The sequence below is a fragment of the Anomaloglossus baeobatrachus genome, chromosome 7, assembly GCF_048569485.1.
Source record: "Anomaloglossus baeobatrachus isolate aAnoBae1 chromosome 7, aAnoBae1.hap1, whole genome shotgun sequence".
In the NCBI taxonomy this organism is placed as follows: Eukaryota; Metazoa; Chordata; class Amphibia; order Anura; family Aromobatidae; genus Anomaloglossus; species Anomaloglossus baeobatrachus.
In genome coordinates, this window is record NC_134359.1 from 232817399 (window position 1) to 232842027 (window position 24629).

Here is a 24629-nt window from a genome sequence, read left to right on the forward strand (position 1 = left end):
ATTTATTATGTAATAAAAATTATTTGAATTAAAATTAATAAAATTTTATAATTTTATTAAAAAATCCGTTTGAGAGTTTTATTTTTCCTTTGTATATTTCTTATAAAATTGTGTTCTCTATATTTCTACTATGTTTGTTTTTACTATATATATATATGTATTATAATATATTTATATATGAAGTTCCTTTAAGGATTTTTCTTGATTTCTCTTAAAGGGATTTTTTCTCTCTTAAAGGGATTTTTTTCCTCTCTTAAAGGGATTTTTTTCTAAAAGGGATTTTTTTCTAAAAGGGATTTTTTACTATAGGAATCAGACATTTAGTGATCTTATCTGGCTACATTGTCCAATGTTAAATTGTGCCCTTCTGGGGCTAAAGTGCCCAGTTTAAAGATCCAAAAACTTTCTCTCCTGGTTAGTTTCATTAATGCTTCTGGGTCTTTATTATCGACAGAATCTATAATGATGAGGGTCATCTTTGTGTGATCCCTGTTGTGCTGAATACTATAATGTTTTGAGATACTGTGTTGCATATAACCATTTTTAATATTATGCCGATGTTTGTTTAATCTGGAGTGCATCTCTTGTATTGTTCGACCCACATATTGTGTGCCGCATGGGCATTCTAGGAGATAAATTATATATGTAGATTTACAATTGAAGATATATTTTATTGGGAAGGTTTCCCCTGTAGTTTTGGAGGTAAAAGTTTTAGCTCCTTTTTTCATGACTTGACACCAAAGGCATTTGGATGCTGTGCAGGGGTAACATCCCCAAAGGTTCGGATTGTCTGTTTTGATTATTTTTGGTTTTATGGATGTGTTGCTGGGTGCAACCATATTTCCTATATTCCTATTTTTCCTGTATATAACCATTGGTTTATGAGGTATATGATCTGTTAGGATAGGGTCATTTTTCAAGATGAACCAATATTTGTTCATTAATTTTTCTATGTGGGTTCTCGGTTGGCAATATGTAGTGATTAAACTCCATTTTAAATATTTATTTTTTCTTTCTTTTTCCATTGTGTTTTCTTGTTTGGGTTGTAAGCAAGGTGGATACGCAATATCCCATACGGACAATATAGGAGAATTAGGAAAAACTGTACGGCCGATGAAGACTATAAAAATGAATCCAAGACTTTAAAGCAGCGGTTTTTAGAAAAAGGCTATCCAAAAAAACTTATCCAAGACGCCTATAAAAAGACAAATCTCCTCACTCAAGAAAAATGCTTACAACCCAAACAAGAAAACACAATGGAAAAAGAAAGAAAAAATAAATATTTAAAATGGAGTTTAATCACTACATATTGCCAACCGAGAACCCACATAGAAAAATTAATGAACAAATATTGGTTCATCTTGAAAAATGACCCTATCCTAACAGATCATATACCTCATAAACCAATGGTTATATACAGGAAAAATAGGAATATAGGAAATATGGTTGCACCCAGCAACACATCCATAAAACCAAAAATAATCAAAACAGACAATCCGAACCTTTGGGGATGTTACCCCTGCACAGCATCCAAATGCCTTTGGTGTCAAGTCATGAAAAAAGGAGCTAAAACTTTTACCTCCAAAACTACAGGGGAAACCTTCCCAATAAAATATATCTTCAATTGTAAATCTACATATATAATTTATCTCCTAGAATGCCCATGCGGCACACAATATGTGGGTCGAACAATACAAGAGATGCACTCCAGATTAAACAAACATCGGCATAATATTAAAAATGGTTATATGCAACACAGTATCTCAAAACATTATAGTATTCAGCACAACAGGGATCACACAAAGATGACCCTCATCATTATAGATTCTGTCGATAATAAAGACCCAGAAGCATTAATGAAACTAACCAGGAGAGAAAGTTTTTGGATCTTTAAACTGGGCACTTTAGCCCCAGAAGGGCACAATTTAACATTGGACAATGTAGCCAGATAAGATCACTAAATGTCTGATTCCTATAGTAAAAAATCCCTTTTAGAAAAAAATCCCTTTTAGAAAAAAATCCCTTTAAGAGAGGAAAAAAATCCCTTTAAGAGAGAAAAAATCCCTTTAAGAGAAATCAAGAAAAATCCTTAAAGGAACTTCATATATAAATATATTATAATACATATATATATATAGTAAAAACAAACATAGTAGAAATATAGAGAACACAATTTTATAAGAAATATACAAAGGAAAAATAAAACTCTCAAACGGATTTTTTAATAAAATTATAAAATTTTATTAATTTTAATTCAAATAATTTTTATTACATAATAAATTTTATTATATATTATTTATTTATACTATATACCTAATACCCCTAAAAGGATTTTAATAACTATCTCTATAATAACCATTTTATTATGAAATCAAATAAATTTTATCTCACTATATTTTGTATAAAGGAAGCAAAAGTTCTAAGTAAAGGCACACCCATAAGAACAAACACCTGTGCAACCCCTATATATTTATTGTTTGAGAAACACCCCTGTTATACCTGAGGAAAGCATTGTTGTAATGCTGAAACGCGTTGTATCTGAATAACAGGAGCATTCTGAAATATTTTAATAATAAAGCAACTCTAACCTTTATGGAACCTGTGCATTGTCAGCGCTCGCCAGACCGATAATCTAATTACCCAGTTATGTATATTGGATTTTATGACAGGGTGTTGATCCAGGGAACTAGTCTGATTGCCGTATGTGGAGTCAGGAAGGAATTTTTTTCCCCATTGGAGCTTATTTGACACATTGGGGTTTTTTTGCCTTCCTCTAGATCAACATGTTAGGCGGGCTTTGCACGTTGCGACATTGCACGTGCGATGTCGGTGGGGTCAAATCGAAAGTGACGCACATCCGGCGTCGCAGTCGATATCGCAACGTGCAAATCCTTTTTGATACGATGAACGAGCGCAAAAGCGTCGTTATCGTATCATCGCTGCAGCCTCCGACATTTCCATAATGCCGGTGCAGCGACAGGTGCGATGTTGTTCCTCGCTCCTGCGGCAGCACACATCGCTGTGTATGAAGCCGCAGGAGCGAGGAACTTCACCTTACCTGCCGCCGGCTGCAATGAGAAGGACGGAGGTGGGCGGGATGTTTACATCCTGCTCATCTCCGCCCCTCCGCTTCAATTGGCCGCCTGCCGTGTGACGTCACTGTGACGCCGCACGACCCGCCCCCTAAGGAAGGAGGCGGGTCGCCGGCCAGAGGGACGTCGCACGGCAGGTATGTGTGTGTAAAGCTGCCGTAGCGATAATAATCGCTACGGCAGCTTTAACTATATATCGAACGTGCGACGGGGGCGGGACTATCGCTGCAGCATCGGTAACACATTGTTACTGATGTCGCAGCGTGCAAAGCCCGCCTTAGGCTATGGGTTGAACTAGATGGACTTAGAGTCTCCCTTCAACCTTAAAAACTATGAAACTATGAAACTATGAAACAAGGCTGGCAAGGGGTCCAAAACCCTTTCCAAGGAGTTGGGCCTACCTGTCTCTACTGTTGGGAGCATCATCCGGAAGTGGAAGGCTTATGGAACTACTGTTAGCCTTCCACGGCCTGGACAGCCTTTGAAAGTTTCCACCCGTGCCGAGGCCAGGCTTGTCCGAAGAGTCAAGGCTAGCCCAAGGACAACAAGGAAGGAGCTCCGGGAAGATCTCATGGCAGTGGGGACATTGGTTTCAGTCAATACCATAAGTAACGTACTCCACCGCAATGGTCTCCGTTCCAGACGAGCCCGTAAGGTACCTTTACTTTCAAAGCGTCATGTCAAGGCTCGTCTACAGTTTGCTCATGATCACTTGGAGGACTCTGAGACAGACTGGTTCAAGGTTCTCTGGTCTGATGAGACCAAGATCAAAATCTTTGGTGCCAACCACACACGTGACGTTTGGAGACTGGATGGCACTGCATACGACCCCAAGAATACCATCCCTACAGTCAAGCATGGTGGTGGCAGCATCATGCTGTGGGGCTGTTTCTCAGCCAAGGGGCCTGGCCATCTGGTCCGCATCCATGGGAAGATGGATAGCACGGCCTACCTGGAGATTTTGGCTAAGAACCTCTGCTCCTCCATCAAGGATCTTAAGATGGGTCGTCATTTCATCTTCCAACAAGACAACGACCCAAAGCACACAGCCAAGAAAACCAAGGCCTGGTTCAAGAGGGAAAAAATCAAGGTGTTGCAGTGGCCTAGTCAGTCTCCTGACCTTAACCCAATTGAAAACTTGTGGAAGGAGCTCAAGATTAAAGTCCACATGAGACACCCAAAGAGCCTAGATAACTTGGAGAAGATCTGCATGGAGGAGTGGGCAAAGATAACTCCAGAGACCTGTGCCGGCCTGATCAGGTCTTATAAAAGACGATTATTAGCTGCAATTGCAAACAAGGGTTATTCCACAAAATATTAAACCTAGGGGTTGAATAATAATTGACCCACACTTTTATGTTGAAAATGTATTAAAATTTAACTGAGCAACATAACTTGTTGGTTTGTAAGATTTATGCATCTGTTAATAAATCCTGCTCTTGTTTGAAGTTTGCAGGCTCTAACTTATTAACTTATTTGCATCTTATCAAACCTGCTAAATCTGCAGGGGATTGAATACTACTTGTAGGCACTGTATCACTCTGTCAGGCAGATTGAGTTATAAGAGTACACTAGTTGCTTTTAAAGGGAGCTGGTGTTTGAAAACACTTTCATCAGTTAACCATAGTTATTTCCTAAGAAACATGTTAAAGGGAACCTGTCAGGTGCAATATGCACCCAGAGCCACGCACAGTTCTAGATGCATATTGCTAATCCTTGCCTAGCAGTCCCAGCCTCTAGTAGTTTACATAAAGGGATCTTTAGAAAAAGTATTTCTAAAGATCCCATATGATATGCTAATGAGGCCAGGGACTAGTCACAAGGGCTTTAGTTCCCTTGGCTAGTCGGCCCTCTTAGCATTTAAGCACACCCCTGTGGGCGTACTAACATGCTAATGAATGTGCAGCATCAGAGGATGGTAACGCTCATCTCTCTGCTACCATCGCGTCCGATGCCTGGATTTCGGCTCAGTGCGCATGATCCTAGCCCTTCGGGCATGAGCAGTATAATGGCGTGTGTACGCATTCTGGCTTCAAACTCATTTAGTGCGCATGACCGAAAGTTGGGGATCATGCACGCTGAGCCAAAGTTCAGTGTCAGAAGCAATGGCAGCAGAAAAGTGAGCACGACCATCCTCTGGCGCTGCACATTCATTAGTATGTTAGTATACCCACAGGTGCGTTCTAACATGCGAAGGGGGCCGACTAGCCAAGGGAACTAATGCCCTTGCAATTAGTCAGTGGCCTCATTAGCATATCATATGGGATCTTTAGAAATACTTCTTCTAAAGCTCTCGTTATCTATGCTACATAGGCTGGGACAGTTAAACAAGGATTAGCAATATGCACCCAGAACTGTCTGTGGTTCTGGGTCCATATTGCACCTGACAGGTTCACTTTAAGTCAATATTGCTTTGTATCACATCAAATGGGCTTTAAAGGTAAGGATATGCTGCTTGTAAGAATGCCTCTAAACTAACCATTTACCTGCTCATCAAGAACTTCAAAAGAGAGGTTAAATTGCTGTAAAGGAGTCTTCAGGACACCCAAGAATTTCTGGCAAGTGCCATGACTCTCTCCTAAAGAGGATTCAGCTGCAGGATTAGTTCAATATCAGTATAGAGCTTGCTAAAGAATGGCAGCAAGCAGATGTAAGTACATTTGCATGCATAGTGAGGCAAAAGTTTTTTTTAGGCTAGCCTAGAGTCAAGAAGGGCAGCAAAAAAATCACTTATCCATTTCTCCCCTCAAAAATTCATTAAGCACAAACTTCAAGTGTAAATGACTGTGCTAAAGTTATTTTTTCTGATGAAGCCTCCTTCTGACTAGAGATGAGCAAACCTTTGGAAGTTCGGTTGGTCAAGTACATTCGAACCTTAAAAAAGTTTGGTTTTTGACCACAACTTGATCTGAACTTCAATTGAAGTCAGAAATTATGCAGTTCGTGGCTCCGCCCACATGCAGTCAGCCATAAGCAGAACACTTAGAGGAGAGGGTGGGCAAGGTTTTTCAATTTTTGTTTTGTATGTATGTGCTCATCTGATGACACTGATTTTACCCCAAGTGCAAGCTGATCAAACACTGCAAGCAGCTCACACAGGGCTGAGCATCACTCATACCCAAAAACATTGCTGCTCTCTTGATTGGTTTGCACTCGTAACTCACACAAAATTCAAACCCAAACTTAGTTTTTTTGAAAGTCGGTTTCCGAACCCAAACTACAAACATCGAATCTCAGGGTTTGCTCATCTCTACTTCTGACTTATTGGGACATCTGGAAGAAAGATTGCCTGCAGAAGAAAAGATGTGCCTTATCATGAGTTCTATGTCATGTCAACAGTAAAGCCACCTGATATCATTTATTTGTGGGGTCGCTTTCCATTAACTGGACTGGGCTCACTAACAATTTTGCCTAAAAACACTGCCATGAATAAAGAGTGGCATCTAAACATCTTCAGAGAGCATCTTCTACCAGATTCTCAAGAGCAATTTGGTGATGAAATATTCTTTTTCCAGCATGATGGAGATCCATGTACCAAGACAAAAGTAATAAACAAGGGGTTTGGTGAACAAATCATTGAAAATTTTGGTTCATGGCCAGGAAGCTCCCCAGGTCTTAATTAGTCTTCAGTGTAGGAGGAGAAAAAGGGGTTAAACCCGCGCAATCCGCCAAATAAGATGTAGAGATGTTGATAGTTTAATCACCCTTTTATTCCATAGGTCTACGCGTTTCAAGGTGCAGGGACCTCTTCCTCAGGACCAGAAAATCAACTTTGATGTTGATTTTCTGGTCCTGAGGAAGAGGTCCCTGCACCTTGAAACGCGTAGACCTATGGAATAAAAGAGTGATTAAACTATCAACATCTCTACATCTTATTTGGCGGATTGCGCGGGTTTAACCCCTTTTTCTCCTCCTACACTGAAGACTTTTGCACGTGGGGCCGCGGCAGCCGCCATTATCCTATGCTATCTACGGTGGTTGTGACCCTTCACAACCATTTTTGGTGAGTGTATTTATCTATATACTAACCTGTACTTAACTGGTAAAACCCTATCAGCGCTTCTGTTTTTTAGCACTATTATCAGGTCTTAATTAGAGATCAGCGAACCTGAGGTTCAGCTTTCGAACCGAACACCAAATTTAAAAATCATGGTTCGAGTTTGTGGATTGGATGCTGTTTGTGTGAACAAAAGTCACGCAAGCAAAGCTGTTCTCAGGTATACTTGGTGCTCAGCTCTCTCTGAGCCTCTTACAGTGTTTAAATGGCTCACACTGGGGGTAGCAACAGCAGGATCACAAGGAGTGTGCAACAAAAAAAGTTTGAAAAATACCGCCCACCCTCCTCCGGAAGTAATCTGCTTATGACTGGCTGGATGTGGATCACTGTAGAGATAAAAATATAGCGCATATGAGAAGCACCCGTGGAGTTATTTCTGTATATTTATATTATAGAATTGCTCACCTGGTTAGGTTGTGCGCCCTTCTCCGGAAGTAATCTGCTTATGACTGGCTGTATGCGGAGGCTCAAACTGCCAATCAGTGACTTGATACGGGGTTCGGGTCAAGCTCGAGCCTGTGGAGCTAGGCTCATTTGCTGTCGGTGAACCGAGCCTCGACCGAACAGATTGTCTCTAGGCTTAATCCTACTGAGAGCCTTTGATCAAGAATCAAAAAATGAGTGAACAAACAAAAATACAAAAAATGCATAAACTGCCAACACTGATTAGGCAAAAATGAGTTATCATTTGTCAGGATTTGTCTCATAAGCTGATATCCAGCATACTATAGCAAATTGCAGAAGTCTTGAAAAATAAGGGTCTAAACCGTAAATACTGAGTCTCTACAAAAACTTGAGGTAGTTGTCAATAAAAGTTTAAAAACTTATAAAATTCTTATAAATGTACTTCAGTATCCATAGAAATATCTGACTAAACAATTTAAAACATTATGCTATGGGTTTCTATTCTAAGATAAAGCCTTTAAAGGGAAATAAATATTCATGTGCAGGTAGCAAGTTCTAACGTGAATGTATAGTTTTGTGGGGAAAGATCAATTACAACTTGTGCTTCATTCATTTGAACCACTGCTTACACTAAGTTTTGTGAATGAAAGCCTTCCTTATAGGGCTCGGTTCCACTTTTGCTTTGCAAGGATGCGTGCAATCTGATAAAACATCGGATTGCTCTCTCTCTAGTGCAAAACTATGGGGCAGTGTCCATCTGCGGTTGATTTCTCATGACATATCGGCATGCGGAATGAATCTCAGTGTGCTGTGTTTGGCAGTGAGTCTTGGCTCACATACACCGATATAAGTCTAGGGGTGCGTGTGAAACATCGCACTGCACTCACATGTCATCTAAGTGCAGTGCGTTGTATGTAGAGACAGGCTGGTGAGAAGGTGGGGAGAAAATGCTCCCTCCTTCTCTGCAGCTGCGATCCGATTGCAAGATTGGATCACAGTCGCATGACCCTCGGCTCGCACTCGCAGCAAAGGGTAATTAGCATATCGCTTCTGATGCTCTCGCATCGGAAGCTATGCGCAAGTGTAACCAAGGCCATTAGTGTACATACAGAGGTACAGTCCCGGGACGTTGCTAAGTAGAACCGCCCAATGAACTACTAGACCCAATGAGCCAGGAAATTACAAGCTATATGGGACTTTTTTCCTACAAAACTGTAGGAATCAACTCATCTCCGCCATCCCTATCAGAATGGACAACTTTTTAATGTGACATTTTACCATTAGATTAAAACAGAAAAGTTGAGCTTTGGTAGATAAAAGAAAATATACTTGTACAAAAAAGTTCATTAAATAGGATCCCTTTAGAAGTAATGCCAAATGAATTGTTAAACCTTGTTGACCCAAAGAGCTAAACCAAAAAGATCTGCGGAAAACCATAACAGCATAATATTTTTTTTTAACTTATTTACTGGCCATAATAACCATTGTAAGAGATTCTTTATGTTAATAAATGCATCAGTTTTGAATATGATATTTTGCAGAAGAATTGAATGGTTTATGAAACAAGAAAAGTAGAAAAACACAGACTATAATTTTGATTTGCTTTTAAAAAGCTGTTTTAGAAATTGTCAATACATAAGTGAATCAAGAACCTTTGCTAATGCCAGCCAAGTGGACGTAATGCTGAGAGTTGGTACAAAAAGTCACTGCGTGCTCATAATTGTATGCCTTTTAAAGCAATGATTTCTTGTAATAATATAACCAACTTTGATATAAGCCTCCAGCAAATAATGGTGCATAAAGAAATCTAAAACATTAATTATCCAGAGTACGATGTCGACATTTCTAACAGTTAGTTATGCTTTTATTATAGTTTTTATATACATACAAGGAATAATTTAGGCTAGTATCATTTTGATTCAAAACCGGAGTTGAAAAATATGGTCACTGAGTCAACATTGCCCTTTGGAGTTGTTATGACAAAACTCATAATCAATCCGGCTGTAAATAACATAAATTTTGTGTTCATTCTAAATAATTTGCCTTTATGGTACTGATTCCTGTAAGGCCCCGTTCACACGCACATGTCTCCGGTGCACGTACCGGAGACACGGGCACACGTAGACCCATTAAAATCAATGGGTCTGCGCACGCGTGCGTGTTTTGCCATGGAACGTGTGTACGTGTGGAGCATACGCGTATCCGTGTGTTCCACACATAGACATGTCCACGTTTTCTCCGGCATCACGGGTGTCACACGGCCCGCATACAGACCACACGGATGTAGTGTGGATGTGGTCTCGTGTGACACGCGCCAAAGAAAACTCACGTCTCAGAGAAAAAAATAACAAATCTTTACTCACCTTCTCCAGCCCTCCTGTCTCTGCCGCTGCTGTCACTTGCTGCCGACCGCCGCTCATTATGCTCATTTAATATTCACTTCACTGCGGCCGGAAGCAGCAGCAGCGGGGAGTCGGCAGGACCGGGGACCGAAGATCAGCACCACGGACAGCGATGCCAGGGACAGGTGAGTAGAAAGTTCTCGTTCTCCGTGTGTTATTACGGATTACACATGGAGAACACACGTAGTGCCATTAACACGGCTCACGGAGGGGAAAACGCACCTTTGACATGTCCGTGAAACACGTGCGTGATTTTCACGGACGTGTGAAGGGGGCCTAAAAAAGTATTTTCTCTCTCTTGAGTAGTTGGGCTTTTCCTTGTGTGATGCAAGAGCTCTTGAGTGTGTGCTGAGCAAATGAAAGGTATACTTTATGCCTCTCTGCTTAAGGAGAATTGCTCCAGAAGACATAGTGTATTAGTTTTGCATTAACTGCATATAGGCTGGGATTATTACCTTACAGTCTTTGCTGCTGCAACATAAAATCAAAAGTCCTTTTCAGTCCTACATCTATTCTATTGTAGTTCCTATTTATTTTGCTCTTAGCTGCATTTAGAGTGCCCGGCTGGAACCTCCACCCCCTCCCCAGGGGGTAGGTGGAGGCCGGCATGACGTGGCTAGGGGGGATAGGGTGAAGAGGGAAAAGGGGTGGGGGTTTAGGGACCGTTAGATTGGGAGCGGGGAAAAGCCAGGCATTGCTGCGGCTGCAGCTGAAGTAGTTGTCTGGCGTCACAGACACTGCTGTTAAAAGAAAAAAAAAAAAAAAAAGTGACCGTTTCACCTACCATGGACGGTCTGTTGGAGGAGCTGCGGGGGGCGGCCCGGCGCCATCCATCCGGCTGGCTGGAGGAGCAGCTGCGGTCAGTGCTGGCTGGTGGCGTGGTGTCGGGTGCGGCTCCCCCGGCCAGGCCGCAGGCGCGGCCCGCTCGTTGCGGTCGGCGGTCGGGGGGGGCTCCGGGGCCGGCCGCGGAGGTCTCTCCGGCTATCAGGGAGCGGCCATGCCGTCGGTCCAGGCCTCCGGAGCGTCTCTCTCCCGGCGGTTCCGGGCGGGCCACAGGGCAGGCGCGGCCTGCTCGCAGGCCGCGGTTAGAGTCGGGGCTGCCCAGTGCAGTGCCTGCGGGGCCTCAGCGGCAGCGGAGAAGCCCCATTAGGGACCCTCCGGCGGTGGGGGGGGTGTCCAGCCTTGGGAGCCCCCTCCGGGCCGGGAGGAATTCACGTCCGCGGCTGAGGTCGGCGGTGGTTAGCAGGCCTCGGCCCGATAGGGGGGAGGGGCCTGCTGCTACCTGGCGTCAGGAGGACCTGGAGGCTGCGGCGGGCCGCACTGGCGATGTTCCGGTCGGGCGGCCTGGCTGGTCGGCACGGGACACGCAGGACGGACGGCGGGATCCCTGGCAGGAGGTCGGCGGGCCAGGGCAGGACTGCTCTGGGTCTCAACAGCAGCCTGGTGGTCGGGATCCAGGAGCGGCGGTGCGTGGACCACCTGGATTGGGCTCGGGACCGACCGATCCGAGGTTCCCTTCGCCGATCGGACCAGTGGAGGACGTCAGACAGGAGAGGGACACGGGGCCAGTGACGGCTGGACGGCAGGATTCTGGAGTGACGGCTGGCGGGATCACAGCTCCTGCGCAGCTTGGTGAGTACAGCTCTGTGTCTTGTTTGTCTTCTTTGACTAATGATGTGTTAGGTAGTGCAGTGGGTCCGGCTGGGGCTGGGACGGCTCAGGGGCAGGCGGCGCCGCCAGGGTCACTAGGGGTTGTGGAGGTTTTGTCGGAAGTAAGGCAGTTGTTGGCGCGGCTGGAGGGGAGCGGGAGTGTCGGAAGTTGTGCGTCGGCGTGGGTGGGATCCGGGGTCCCGGGTGTGGGGGTGGCGGCGGCGAGTGCGGCGGAGGTACGGCGGGGGTCCGATCCAGTGTCGGTTTCTGTGCAGACGGAAAAAGACAAGGATCGGATTCATTTGGATGATAAGGCAAGGGGGGAGGTTTATGTGTGTTTTGAGGGGCCGCTGGGCTCGCATTTAAAGAAGGAAGTTAGGGAAAAAATTTGGAGGGATGATTATGTGGAAATCTTCTCTTTGTTGCCGTTAGAGAAATTTAATTTGGACAAGCCCAAGAAAGACGACAACAAAAAAGAGGATGAGGAGAAGCGGCGGTGGCGGTTGATCCCTCAGACGTTCACAAACTGGCTGCAAGCGTTTGCAATTTTAGCCAGTGTAATAGGGGAAAAGGCGCCGGACAACTGTTCGCACCTTTTCTGCTATTTGGATTCTATAGGGGAAGCTTATAGGGTGTATGGGGGGCAGGCCTGGTTGCGGTACGACGAAGAGTTTCGTCAGCGGAAAGCCATTCGGCCATCCATAAGATGGGACCAGAAGGATATTGGGCTCTGGTTGCGGGTCATGGCACCGACTCGGTATGGGCAATCCTTTCCAGGGGCGGCCGGGGCTTCCGGCCAGGCTGGGGGGCGGTACGGCCAGCAGGCCGGCGGGGGAGCCGGAGGTCAACAGGGATCGCAGAAATCAGGACTTTGCTGGCTCTTCAATGAGGGCCAGTGCAAGTTTGGGGAGCAGTGTAAGTTTAAACACCACTGCTCACACTGTAGCGGCACCAATCACGGGGCGTCAAAGTGTTTCCGACGTAGCAGGGTCAAGGGGGGGCCTGGTAATTCAAAAGGGGGAGACTCCAGTGAAGCTTCGAGAGATGCTCCCTTACCTAAATAGGTTTCCTAGGAGGGAGGAGGCAGAGTTGCTAGCGAAGGGTTTTCAATTCGGTTTTCGCATTCCTTCGGGAGCAGGTCCGGGGCAGGGGTGTTTTAAGAATTTACAGTCGGCAAGCCAGCATCCGGAGGTGGTACGGGAGAAGTTGGAAAAAGAGGTGTCTTTGGGGCGTATGGCGGGGCCGTTTCGGTCCCCGCCTTTTCCGGATCTGGTGGTTTCACCGTTGGGGGTGGTGCCGAAGAAGGAGGCGAATAAGTTTCGGCTGATTCACCACTTATCTTACCCGCGGGGGGGGGGATCGGTGAATGATGGTATAGATCCTGAGCTATGCTCGGTGGTGTATACGTCGTTTGATGAAGCGGCGGCCTGGGTGCGGCGGTGTGGACGGGGGGCTCTGATGGCTAAGACGGACATTGAATCCGCATTTCGGTTGTTGCCGGTTCATCCGGACAGTGTCCGCTTGCTCGGCTGTTTTTGGGAAGGGAATTATTTTGTTGACAGATGCCTGCCCATGGGATGCTCGTTGTCCTGTTCATTGTTTGAGGCATTTAGTTCCTTTTTGGAGTGGGTGGTTAGGGATGTTTCGGGTTTGCAGTCTGTTATTCACTATTTAGACGATTTTTTCTGTGTTGGTCCAGGGGATGCGGGGGTTTGCCAGAGTTTGCTTGCAACGATCGAGTGGGTAGCTCAGCGTTTTGGAGTCCCGTTGGCGCCGGGGAAGACAGAGGGTCCGGGGACATGTATTTCTTTTCTTGGCATTGTTATTGATTCGGACAAGTGGGAGTTTCGGTTACCGGCGGATAAGGTGGTCGCTCTCAGGGAGCAGGTAGCGAGAGCACTGAGGGTCAAAAAGCTTTCCCTGAGGGAGGTGCAATCGTTGCTGGGCAGACTCAATTTTGCGTGTCGGGTGATGCCGATGGGGCGGATTTTTTCACGGCGGCTTGCGATGGCCACTGCGGGGGTGCTAGTGCCTCATCATTTTGTGCGTCTGTCGGCCGACGTCAAGGCGGATTTAGAGGTGTGGGGGCGTTTTTTGGTGGACTATAACGGGCGGTCCCTCTTCATGGAGCCTCTAGTGGGTAATTCGGAGTTGGACTTGTTTACTGATGCATCTGGGGGTCAGGGTTTTGGGGCTTATTTTGGAGGAGAGTGGTGTGCAGAGGGATGGCCGGAGGTTTGGCGGTCGGCAGGGCTGGTGAAGAATTTGGTGCTGTTGGAAATCTTTCCTATTTTGGTGGCAGTGACTCTGTGGCAGGAGCATTTTCGGAACAGGCGGGTGCGGTTTTACTGTGATAACATGGGGGTCGTGTTAGCAATTAACAATATCTCGGCCAATTCCCCTCCGGTGATTAAAGTTTTGCGGAGATTAGTGCTGGCCTGTTTGTCTATCAATGCTTGTGTGTCTGCGTCGCATGTGCCGGGGGTGTTGAACTCTATTGCTGATGCTCTCTCTCGTTTCCAGTGGGATCGCTTCAGGGAATTGGCGCCGGGGGCGATGGCCGTGGGATTGCAGTGCCCTCCCGAACTTTGGAGTGTGGTATGAGGGCAGTTGGACATTTGATCAGAGGATCGTTGGCTGAGGCGACCTGGACGGCTTATCAGCAGGCGTGGCAGCAATGGGAGTTTTGGGTGCAGTCTTTTGGTTTGATTCGGTCGGTGGAGGATCAGGTAGGCGTGTTACTCTTGTGGATTGGGCGGTGGTCGGCATGGGGTTGGTCCCAGGCGAAGGTGGGTCGGGTGGTGGCGGGCCTGGCCTTTGGGTTTAAGTTGCGGAATAGGCCGGATTTGACAAAAAACTTTTTGGTGCGGCAGGCGTTGAGGGGGTTTCGCCGGGGGCAGAGTTGTGGGGATAGAAGGAGGCCAGTGTCTTTTGCTCTCTTGGAGCGATTGGGGGCCCACCTGAGTGCGGTGTGTTCGTCTGTTTTTGAGGTTATTTTGTTTCGGCTGGCGTTTTCGTTTGCGTTTTTCGGGGCGCTCCGGATTGGGGAATTGGTGGCGGTTAGTCGGCAAGGTTCCGGGGGGATTCAGGCGCGAGATGTTCTTTTATTTGACACCAGCGTGGAATTTTGGCTCCGGAGGTCCAAGACGGATCAATCCGGCAGAGGACGGCGGGTGTTACTGGGGATGGTGGCGGAATCGGCAATGTGTCCGGTGCGGTGTTTGCGGGAGTTTCGGGGGTTGCGACCGCGGGAAGATGGGCCGTTGCTTTGTCATGAGGATGGTTCTTTCTTGTCGAATTATCAGTTTCGGGCAGTTTTCCGGAGGTGTGTGGAAGGTCTTGGCTTGGATCCCGGTTGTTATGCGCCTCATTCTTTTAGGATTGGAGCGGCAACTGAGGCGGCTGTGTGCGGGTTGAGTCCGGAGATAGTACGGAGGATAGGTCGGTGGGAATCCAGGAGATATTTGAGTTATGTGCGCCCTTAGCATGGCTTATGAGGTGGGGAGTTTTGGATTTGTTGTGTTATGGTATGGTACTGTAATGTTTTTGTTGTCTTCCTTTGCAGGGGACTTTTCCCTTTTGGTCTGGATATTGGGCCACTCCTTTGTGCACTGGGCAGCGATCCGGGCAGACATCCGATCGGAGGGTCGTCAGCTGGGCTTTGCACGAAATGTGGCGGTACTCCGGTGGTTGGGTATCCGGGGCATGCGGTGGATGCGGGTGTTGCCCGAGGTGCACAGGGCAATGCGATTGGACCGGGCGCCGGATATTCTGGTCCTGCACGTTGGGGGGAATGATGTGGGAATGGTGGCGGGCCGGGAGTTGATTAGGGATATAAAACATGATTTGCTTCGGCTGTGGGTGGCTGTACCAGGACTTCGGACGGTCTGGTCAGAGATTGTCCCGAGGCGGACATGGCGTAGGGCTCGGTCAGTTGAAAGGCTGAATAAGACCCGTATAAAAATCAATCGGGCCATTTCGGGTTTTGTAGTGAGGAATGGGGGGGTGGCGGTCCGTCATTTTGAGTTGGAGGCGGTGGATCAGGATTACTGGTTGGCAGATGGGGTTCACCTGAATGCAGTGGGGACAGATTTGTGGTCTTTGGGAATTCAGGAGGGTATTGAGCGGGCCATGGCATTGCCCGGTAGAGGGGGGGTCTCGAGCGTTTGAGGGGGTCAAAACGCTCTCGTTGTGGTGGTGGGGGTGGGGTCCTCGAAGTTGGTGAAAATTGGATTGGGGGGTCCCAATGGAGGTGGAATTCCCCCCGTTAATTACTGGTTTGGGGAGTGGTCTGGTGATCATGGGGGGAACATCGGCTTGGTGGGGTCGGTTCCCGGTTTGGTGGTTTAACCCTTTCCCCTCATATTTGTTTGGTGCTCCCGAGTTTGTGGTTGCGGCTGGGAGTAATGGGGTTTGAGGGGGAAGGTAGGATTGGAGTATTGGGTGATCACCAGATTGTTTGAGCTTCGAGGACCACAACCCCCTGTTTTATAAATGTTTTTTATAAGTTATGTTAAATAAAAGGCTGCTGTGGCCATTTTATCCAACTATGTGTCTGTGGTCATTTCAATAAGGGGTTAAGTATTAGGGGGTATGGTAGCAGTTAAGGGGTCACCAGGACTCCACTATGCCAACGTCAAGTGCCCGGCTGGAACCTCCACCCCCTCCCCAGGGGGTAGGTGGAGGCCGGCATGACGTGGCTAGGGGGGATAGGGTGAAGAGGGAAAAGGGGTGGGGGTTTAGGGACCGTTAGGTTGGGAGCGGGGAAAAGCCAGGCATTGCTGCGGCTGCAGCTGAAGTAGTTGTCCCGCCCACCCTCCCCTTTTGTTTTGTTTTGTTTTATTTTGTTTTGTTTGTCTGGGTCATAGTGGCAGGGGTGGTGGGGGTGGGGTCCTCGAAGTTGGTGAAAATTGGATTGGGGGGTCCCAATGGAGGTGGAATTCCCCCCGTTAATTACTGGTTTGGGGAGTGGTCTGGTGATCATGGGGGGAACATCGGCTTGGTGGGGTCGGTTCCCGGTTTGGTGGTTTAACCCTTTCCCCTCATATTTGTTTGGTGCTCCCGAGTTTGTGGTTGCGGCTGGGAGTAATGGGGTTTGAGGGGGAAGGTAGGATTGGAGTATTGGGTGATCACCAGATTGTTTGAGCTTCGAGGACCACAACCCCCTGTTTTATAAATGTTTTTTATAAGTTATGTTAAATAAAAGGCTGCTGTGGCCATTTTATCCAACTATGTGTCTGTGGTCATTTCAATAAGGGGTTAAGTATTAGGGGGTATGGTAGCAGTTAAGGGGTCACCAGGACTCCACTATGCCAACGTCATGTAGGAAGAGATGCTGGAGAAAGCATAGGGTATTAGTTTCGCATTAGAGGCAAATAAGCAGGGATTTTTACCTTACAGTCCTTGCTGCTGCAACATAAAACCAAAAGTATTGTTCAGTCCTACATCTATTCTATTCTAGTCCTTATCCATACCACTGGTAGCTGCTTACCTTATTTAATGTGCAGTAAGGGACAGGGAAGTGGACGTGTTACTGATGGTGCATGCAGAGGCCGAGGCCGTGGGCCAAGTGAAAGTGATACAGTGCAAACTTAAACCTTGTAAGAATCTCAGACTAATATAGGACAGCTAATTTTTTTGTTTTTGGATAGTCCAAATAGATACTCATTACAGCGTCCAATACCTCACCTGAGTTTCTGACTAGATTGATTTTTGTACTATACCAATTTAATTGGTTAGGCACAGGCACTTTTTTTATATTTTTCTTGGTAGGGAATCACAGGATAGCTTAGGGACAACCAACGTTGAGTGGCAGTGCCAATACTGACTTTACGGTGCTGATCATCGCTGTCAGGTAGTGCACAGAAGAGAGATATCTATAGGGATTGACCCTTCTCCTCTTCTATGCACTTAATGTGTTAATGTGTTTTTTGTGGTATATATAGATTTTAATGATTTTTTTATTGGTTACATTTTAAAAGGGTTTTTCTATGTTAAAAATAGGTAACATAATTTACTGTCTCAAGAGGTAGATGATGATGAGACACCGTTACCAATAAGTCTTGTTGTTAAGTCAACAAGTCAGGAGGAAGACCAGAGTGAGGAAGTAGTGGAAGATGAGGTGGTGGACGATGAGCTCACTGACCTAACCTGGGAAGGTGGTATCGCAACCACCCTCAACACCCATGTCCACGTTCATGTCCCCGCACCCAACCACAGGCCCAAACACTAAAAGGCCACATTTCCAGATTTATTGTCTAGGAAATGTTGTCGTTTAGGCTTCTCAACACTAAAGGCCATGTCACACGCGACGATATATCATGCGATCGCACTCGCCCCCGTCGTTTGTGCGTCACGGGCAATTCGTTGCCCGTCACGCACAATGTCGTGAACCCCCGTCACACGTACTTACCTCCTGAACAACGACGCTGTGGGCGGCGAACATCCTCTTCCTGAAGGGGGAGGGACGTTTGGCGTCACAGCGACGTCACACAGATCTGAGGCTCTTCCAAAGGGAAAGAAAACAGTTTGTAGAAAAATCAAGATGCTAATTTATTTAGGCCTAGGGGGAGGATGCTGGGATAGCAGGTTCTTGCCACTGAATCTAAAACCAGGCATGGCTGTGTGTGATAATGGTGTAAACCTGGTGGCAACTCTGAAGCTTGGCAAACTCGCACCATGCCTGGCCCATGTCCTTAACTTAGTGGTTCAGTGGTTTCTACCCATATTTAACTGAGATACTTGTGAAGGTATGTCCCATGTGTTCCCATTTCCACAATTCAGCTACAGCTGCCATTTTTCTGGCAGTGCCGCAGCAGTGCTTCCAAGTGCCAGCTCACCGACTGATGTGCGACATGCCCATGTTCTTGATCTCCACACTACATATGTTGGCTAAGGCTTTGTGAGCAATAAAGAGCAGTGGCTGAATACCAGTTATCACATGCCCACCGGTATTCCAGTCAGCCTCCACATATAAGAATTGACAAGTGAGCATTGATGTCGGATATCTGTGAGGTTCTAAAAAACTTTGAACATTCAACCAAGATGGTGACACCATAATCAGCATAACCAATCCACTTCTGTGTCTACTCAAATGCGCTCTGCTAACAATTAAAGAGGAAGCTTTGCATGCGTACCAGGTGGAAATGGAGGAAGAAAGTACACAGGGTGATATTATCCAGTCCATCCTCATCTCATCTTCTCAGTGTAGATTTGGTAATAATGTGGAAGAATATTTTGAGGAGGAGGAGGAAGAGAAGTGGGGTGCCTGCACTACAGAAAGTACTACTGAAACCAGTTTCATCCCATCTGTTCAGAGTGGATGGCCTGAAGAGGAGTAGCCGAAGTAGGAAAGGAAGGAAGAGGAGATGGAGAGTCCTCTTCATGGTGGGGACAGGGAAGTCTTGCCTGTTATCAGTCTGGCACACATGGCTGATTTTTTGTCCCGCTGCCTTTCCCATGACCCTTGCGTTATTCACATTTTGGTCAGCACTTTACTGGTTGTTCACCCTTCTTGACCAATACTGCAAGAAGAACTTTACATCTCTCCTTCCTATATCGGAGAGGGTTAGTAAAATGGTGGTATACCAGAAGTCTCTAGTAGAACAATTAGTACAAAAAATTCCCATCTAACATAGCTAGCGGCAGAGGTCATAGTTCCTATAGTAACAAAGTAGGAGAAATAAGGGAGATATACCCCAGGTCCAGCAGAGGAAGTGTCTGGAACCGTTTCATTCAACCCTCCCATATATATATACACACACACACACCCTGTTTCCTCAAAAATAAGACACTGTCTTATATTTTTTTTGCACTGAAAAAAGCACTAGGTCTTATTTTCAGGGGGTGTCTTATTCGAGGAGACATGGTTGGGGGTAAGTTTACCCCCCCCAAAAAAAGCAGACCCCCCCTCCCAGGATGGCCATACTTACCAGTCCCGGGCATCTGTATGGCTCCCAGATCTCGATGTGATCTCCCAGCAGGTGTGCTGCACGCATCCCCTATCTCTGGCTGACACTCGCATAGATCACATCACACTCACTCATACTCATACACACACACACATCAGATTCCACATCATTCCTTCCTGTGATCTCCCAGCAGCTGTGTTCCCCTACATCTGACTGACACTCGCATACATCAGATCTTTCTCACACACACACACACACACACACACACACACATCTTTCACATCTTTCCTCCCTGTGCTCTCCGGTGGGCGCTCCCAGCAGCTGTGCTGCACACCGTTCTCCTCTGCCTCCTGCCGACATTCACACATCTGATCACACACACACACACACACCCACACATCAGACAGCATACACGCACACATTCGATCGCATACACTAACACACACTCACGATATCACACATGCCGATGCAATCGTGCACACACACTCACAACATCCGGAGATACGACATGCTTCCGGCCATGTGATCCTCCGGCAGGTCCTGGAAGGTCACTGCACTGCATAGTATCGCCGCCGAGAAGCAAGCGATATCGCTGGATGTGGTGAGTGTGTGGATGCGATCTGTAGTGTGTGTGTGTGTGTGTGATCTGATATGTTTGTGTGTGTGTGAGATCTGATGTGTGTGTGCGTGTGTGTTCCACCGCAGGACCTTGATGCGCTCACCTGCTCCTGATCGGTGTCTGGTGAGTATGAACGGGGGGGTCTTCTCTATTCTTTCTTCTTTCTTTAGGGGGTGTCCTCTGTCTATAATGAAGTGTCCTGCAGTATCTTTAACTTTTTTACCGCTTCATGACACTTCATTATTGACCACAGCTATGTCTTATTTTCAGGGGATGTCTTAGATTTAAGCCTCCCTGAAAACTCCTGCTAGGTTTTATTTTCAGGGGAGGTCTTATATTTAAGCCTCCCTGAAAACTCCTGCTAGGTCTTATTTTCGTGGGAGGTCTTATTTTTGGGGAAAGACGGTATACACTGTATATAAACCCCCAAGAGTAAATGTTTCTCAGCCCTTGCCCTTAGTGTAGAGGCTTACTAATCTAGGAGTCCCAATTTTACTAATGGTAAAAAAGCATTTCTGAGGCCTTCGTTTATGTGTCTTCCAAGTTGTATTTTAGTCCATCCTTCTAATTTTTCACAGCCCATGCATATAGTGCATAGGCTTTATTAGTTTAGGAGTCCCACCCTAATAATGTAAAAAAAAAATCCTCCTTTATGGGTCTTCCAGGCTGTATTTTAGTCTCTCCTAATTTTTGGAAAGCTTTACTAGTCTAGGTGTCCCACTCCTTAATACTAGCAAAACATTGTAATCTGAGGCCCTCCTTTACATGTTTTCAATGGTGTATTGAAGTCCATACTTATAATTTTTGGCAGTCTTTGCACACTGTTCATAGGCTTTACTAGGATGCCTAGGAGGCCTTGTTCTATCTGTACATACCTGGTGACATTAACCCTATATGTGCAAGTAAATATATTTTTGGTGATGTCAGGTTCCCTTTAAACCCAATCTAGTGGTAAGAAGTGTTTCACAAACAAAGCAAGACACAGTAATAACTATATAATTAGATTCTAACAGAACTTGCACCTGGTATTCACTCATCTAGTTGTTTAGAAGCAAAACAGATTAGTTGAATGGCATTCCCTGTTTAATTCTAGATTGATACCTATGAGTCAACAAAATACTTCTGTTAAGTTATAATCTATAATTTATTTCCTACCAGAGGCGGTGGACTTAGTCACCTAATAAACGCCTTCTTGCTCATTCTTTTGAAATGAATTGAGTTCTGGAATCACTACTAAAATGGTGGCCTCATGTTTTGTTGAGCGCAATTCCACCAAGAGGCCATCTGTGCACGGGACCTTGGCTATGGTACAGTTGGAAGTAGATTAACGACTGTATTGAAATATCACATTTTTTTATTTTATTGAGTTTATTTTGTTTGTTTCCTGCTGTGAAGGATGATCCTTTAGATATGCTCATGGCTCAGTAATACACATAATTAATTACAGATACCTGGGGCATAGCTGCTCATTGCATTTCTAATTACATTTGTATGCCAGAATGGATATTTCCATCTTTTGTGTTGCAAGCAAATTAAATGAGTTATGGTGTATAAACAGAAGGATATATTTTGAAAATGCCAGACTGTGGATAATTCTGATAAAACTCAGATTTAAATGCCATTTTATAGGATAGTTGGATAATGGTCATAGCTTGGAGCAAAGAATAGGGAATCAAAGAGGATAGTCTCGCCTGTGAATTTTGTCTGCTTTGTTCACGTAGCGTCTTTGTCCTAGTAGGACAGAAACCTTTTGCATACGCTACCTGGAGCTACAGTATTTGACATCGAAAGCAGCCATTCTAATAACATGCATTGTGGAAATATACTATAGTCTGACTTTACGACATAGCGGCAGCAACAATTTTTATAAGATTGCACTGTGAGAATATTAAGTGCATTCCAAATAACACAAAATCAATATTTTAATAAAGAACTTTTCCCAATATCCAAATATTTCATTATAAACTAATGCAAAATAAAACTATTCTGATATATTGTTTTTGCTCAAAATTAATTAATAATAATAAAATGTCATGCTACATCATAATGAGTAACATTTACAAGCGTTATGAACTCCTTCATGCAATGCAGCATGAAAGCTTAGCACTTTATTAAATGCATTAACATTTTGTTTCTTGCTAAATGTCTAACTAAAGCAGAACATTAGATACCTGGAAAAAAAAAATCAGTATAGGCTGATGTCTATTGATGAATGAATATACTGGGCGCTATGTGTTACTCGCACGAATAGTATGGTATTTGAGATTAGAGATGAACAAACCTTTCAAAGTTCTGTTCGGGTTCACAAAATTTCCAAGTGTTTGCCGAACAGTTCAACAAACATCCAAACACAACTGAGTTCAATGGGAGGCAAAAGTTGTGTTAATAAGGGCTAGGGGACTGGTGACCAGGGCCACCATCAGGGCATTACTACTGAGACTGGTGTAGGGGGCCAGGTGAAGAGGGGGGCCCAGCTGAGCCAGGGACCATTACTTAACTTTATTAAGCCTCAGGCCAGCCGGGCCCCCACCCCTCTTCACCGGGTCCCCCCTAGTCACAGCCGCAGCAGAGGACCCTGGCAGTGTTGCTTTTGACACTATACACGTGGCTATTTTGCATCGCATGCAAATTAGCCATGCGTGCTGGATATATCGGGTATGCAACTGTATACCCGGTATCTAGGGGGGTCTGGCGATGCATCTGCCCTCGGCGCAACTGTGAGGGGGGTGCTGTCGGGCTGCCTGATGCAGCAGTGTTAAAGTCTGGACCCGTAGTGGGAGCTGGTTATCCCCTGAGCGCGGCTGTCACTCTGGGGCCCTTGCTCGCCGGTCAGTAATGAGGGCAATATGACCTGTTGTCTGGAGCTCCAGGCTTCTGGGGGCCCTGGTCAGATCGCCCTCATTACACGTTGCGTGCCAGGCAGGGAGCTATCCTGCAGCTCCGCACAGTCAGTGCAGGCAGCGGAACGCAGGAATCTCTCCTCTGTTACCTGCCGGCACTTTGTCTGTGACACACGCGCGCGCCTTGATGACGTCAGTATTGCGCGCGTGTGTGTCATTTCAAAAGTTCCCGCCCGGCTGGCAGGAGAAGAAGCGGCACAGCGGGGGCCCCTAGAAGAACAGCACCGTCACAGCCAGGGCCCATACAAGAGAAGAAGCACTGGTGACTAATACTGGGGGTGTAGCAGTAGCTTAGCTACCGTAGAGGGAGCAGGGGGGCGGTCGCTTCGAGCTATTGTCACTCAGGGCCATGTTAAAACAGTTTTTTTTTAACTCCCATTTCCTTTTGCCATCTAGCAAATCCGGCATTTATTTTCAAGGGGGAGGGGAGAGGGGATGTAATACCTGAGCGCTGCAGAGGCAGGGAAGCTCTAATCTGCTCCCATGCAGGACCTGCGATGATGACGTCATGTCTATGTGACCCCCATGCGGGAGGAGCCAGAAGAGACTTCAGTAGCTGTAGCAGATGAAGTCACATGACAGGTAATGAGTGAAGAGGAGAACATGGGGGGGGGCTGAGTGTGACAAGAGAGGGGCAAAGTGTGATGGGCTGAGTGTGACAAGAGAGGTGCTGAGTGTGATGGGCTGAGTGTGACAAGAGAGGTGCTGAGTGTGAGGGGCTGAGTGTGAGGGGCTGAGTGGGACAGAGATGGGTAGAGTGTGAGGTGCTGTGTGTTACAAGAGACGTGCTGAGTGTGATGGGCTGAGTGTAACAAGAGAGGTGCTGAGTGTGAGGGGCTGAGTGTGACAGAGATGGGCACAGTGTGAGGGGCTGAGTGTGACAAGAGAGGTGCTGAGTGTGAGGGGCTGAGTGTGACAGAGATGGGCAGAGTGTGAGGGGCTGAGTGTGACAAGAGAGGTGCTGAGTGTGAGGGGCTGAGTGTGACAGAGATGGGCAGAGTGTGAGGGGCTGAGTGTGACAAGAGAGGTGCTGAGTGTGAGGGGCAGAGTGTGAGGGGCAGACTGTGACAGAGAGGGGCAGACTGTGAGAAGCAGAGTGTGATGGAGAGGGGCAAAGTGTGACGGAGGGGGGCAGAGTGTGACGGAGGGGGGCAGAGTAGAGGCTGTATTACGTAAAGAGGCGGTGTAGAGCATGTATTATGGAGCAGGGAGGTGTAGAGCGTGTATTATGGAAAGAGGCAGTGTAGGTGGTGTGTTATGGTGTTATGTAGAGGGGCAGTGTAGAAGGTGCATTATGGAGAGGGGCGGTGTAGAGGGTGTATTACGGAGAGAGGCGGTGTAGAGCGTGTAACATGGAGCAGGGAGGTGTAGAGCGGTATTATGGAAAGAGGCAGTGTAGGTGGTGTGTTATGGTGTTATGTAGAGGGGCAGTGTAGAAGGTGCATTATGGAGAGGGGCGGTGTAGAGGGTGTATTACGGAGAGAGGCGGTGTAGAGCGTGTATCATGGAGCAGGGAGGTGTAGAGCGGGTATTATGGAAAGAGGCTGTGTAGGTAGGTGGTGTGTTATGGTATTATGGAGAGGGGCGATGTAGA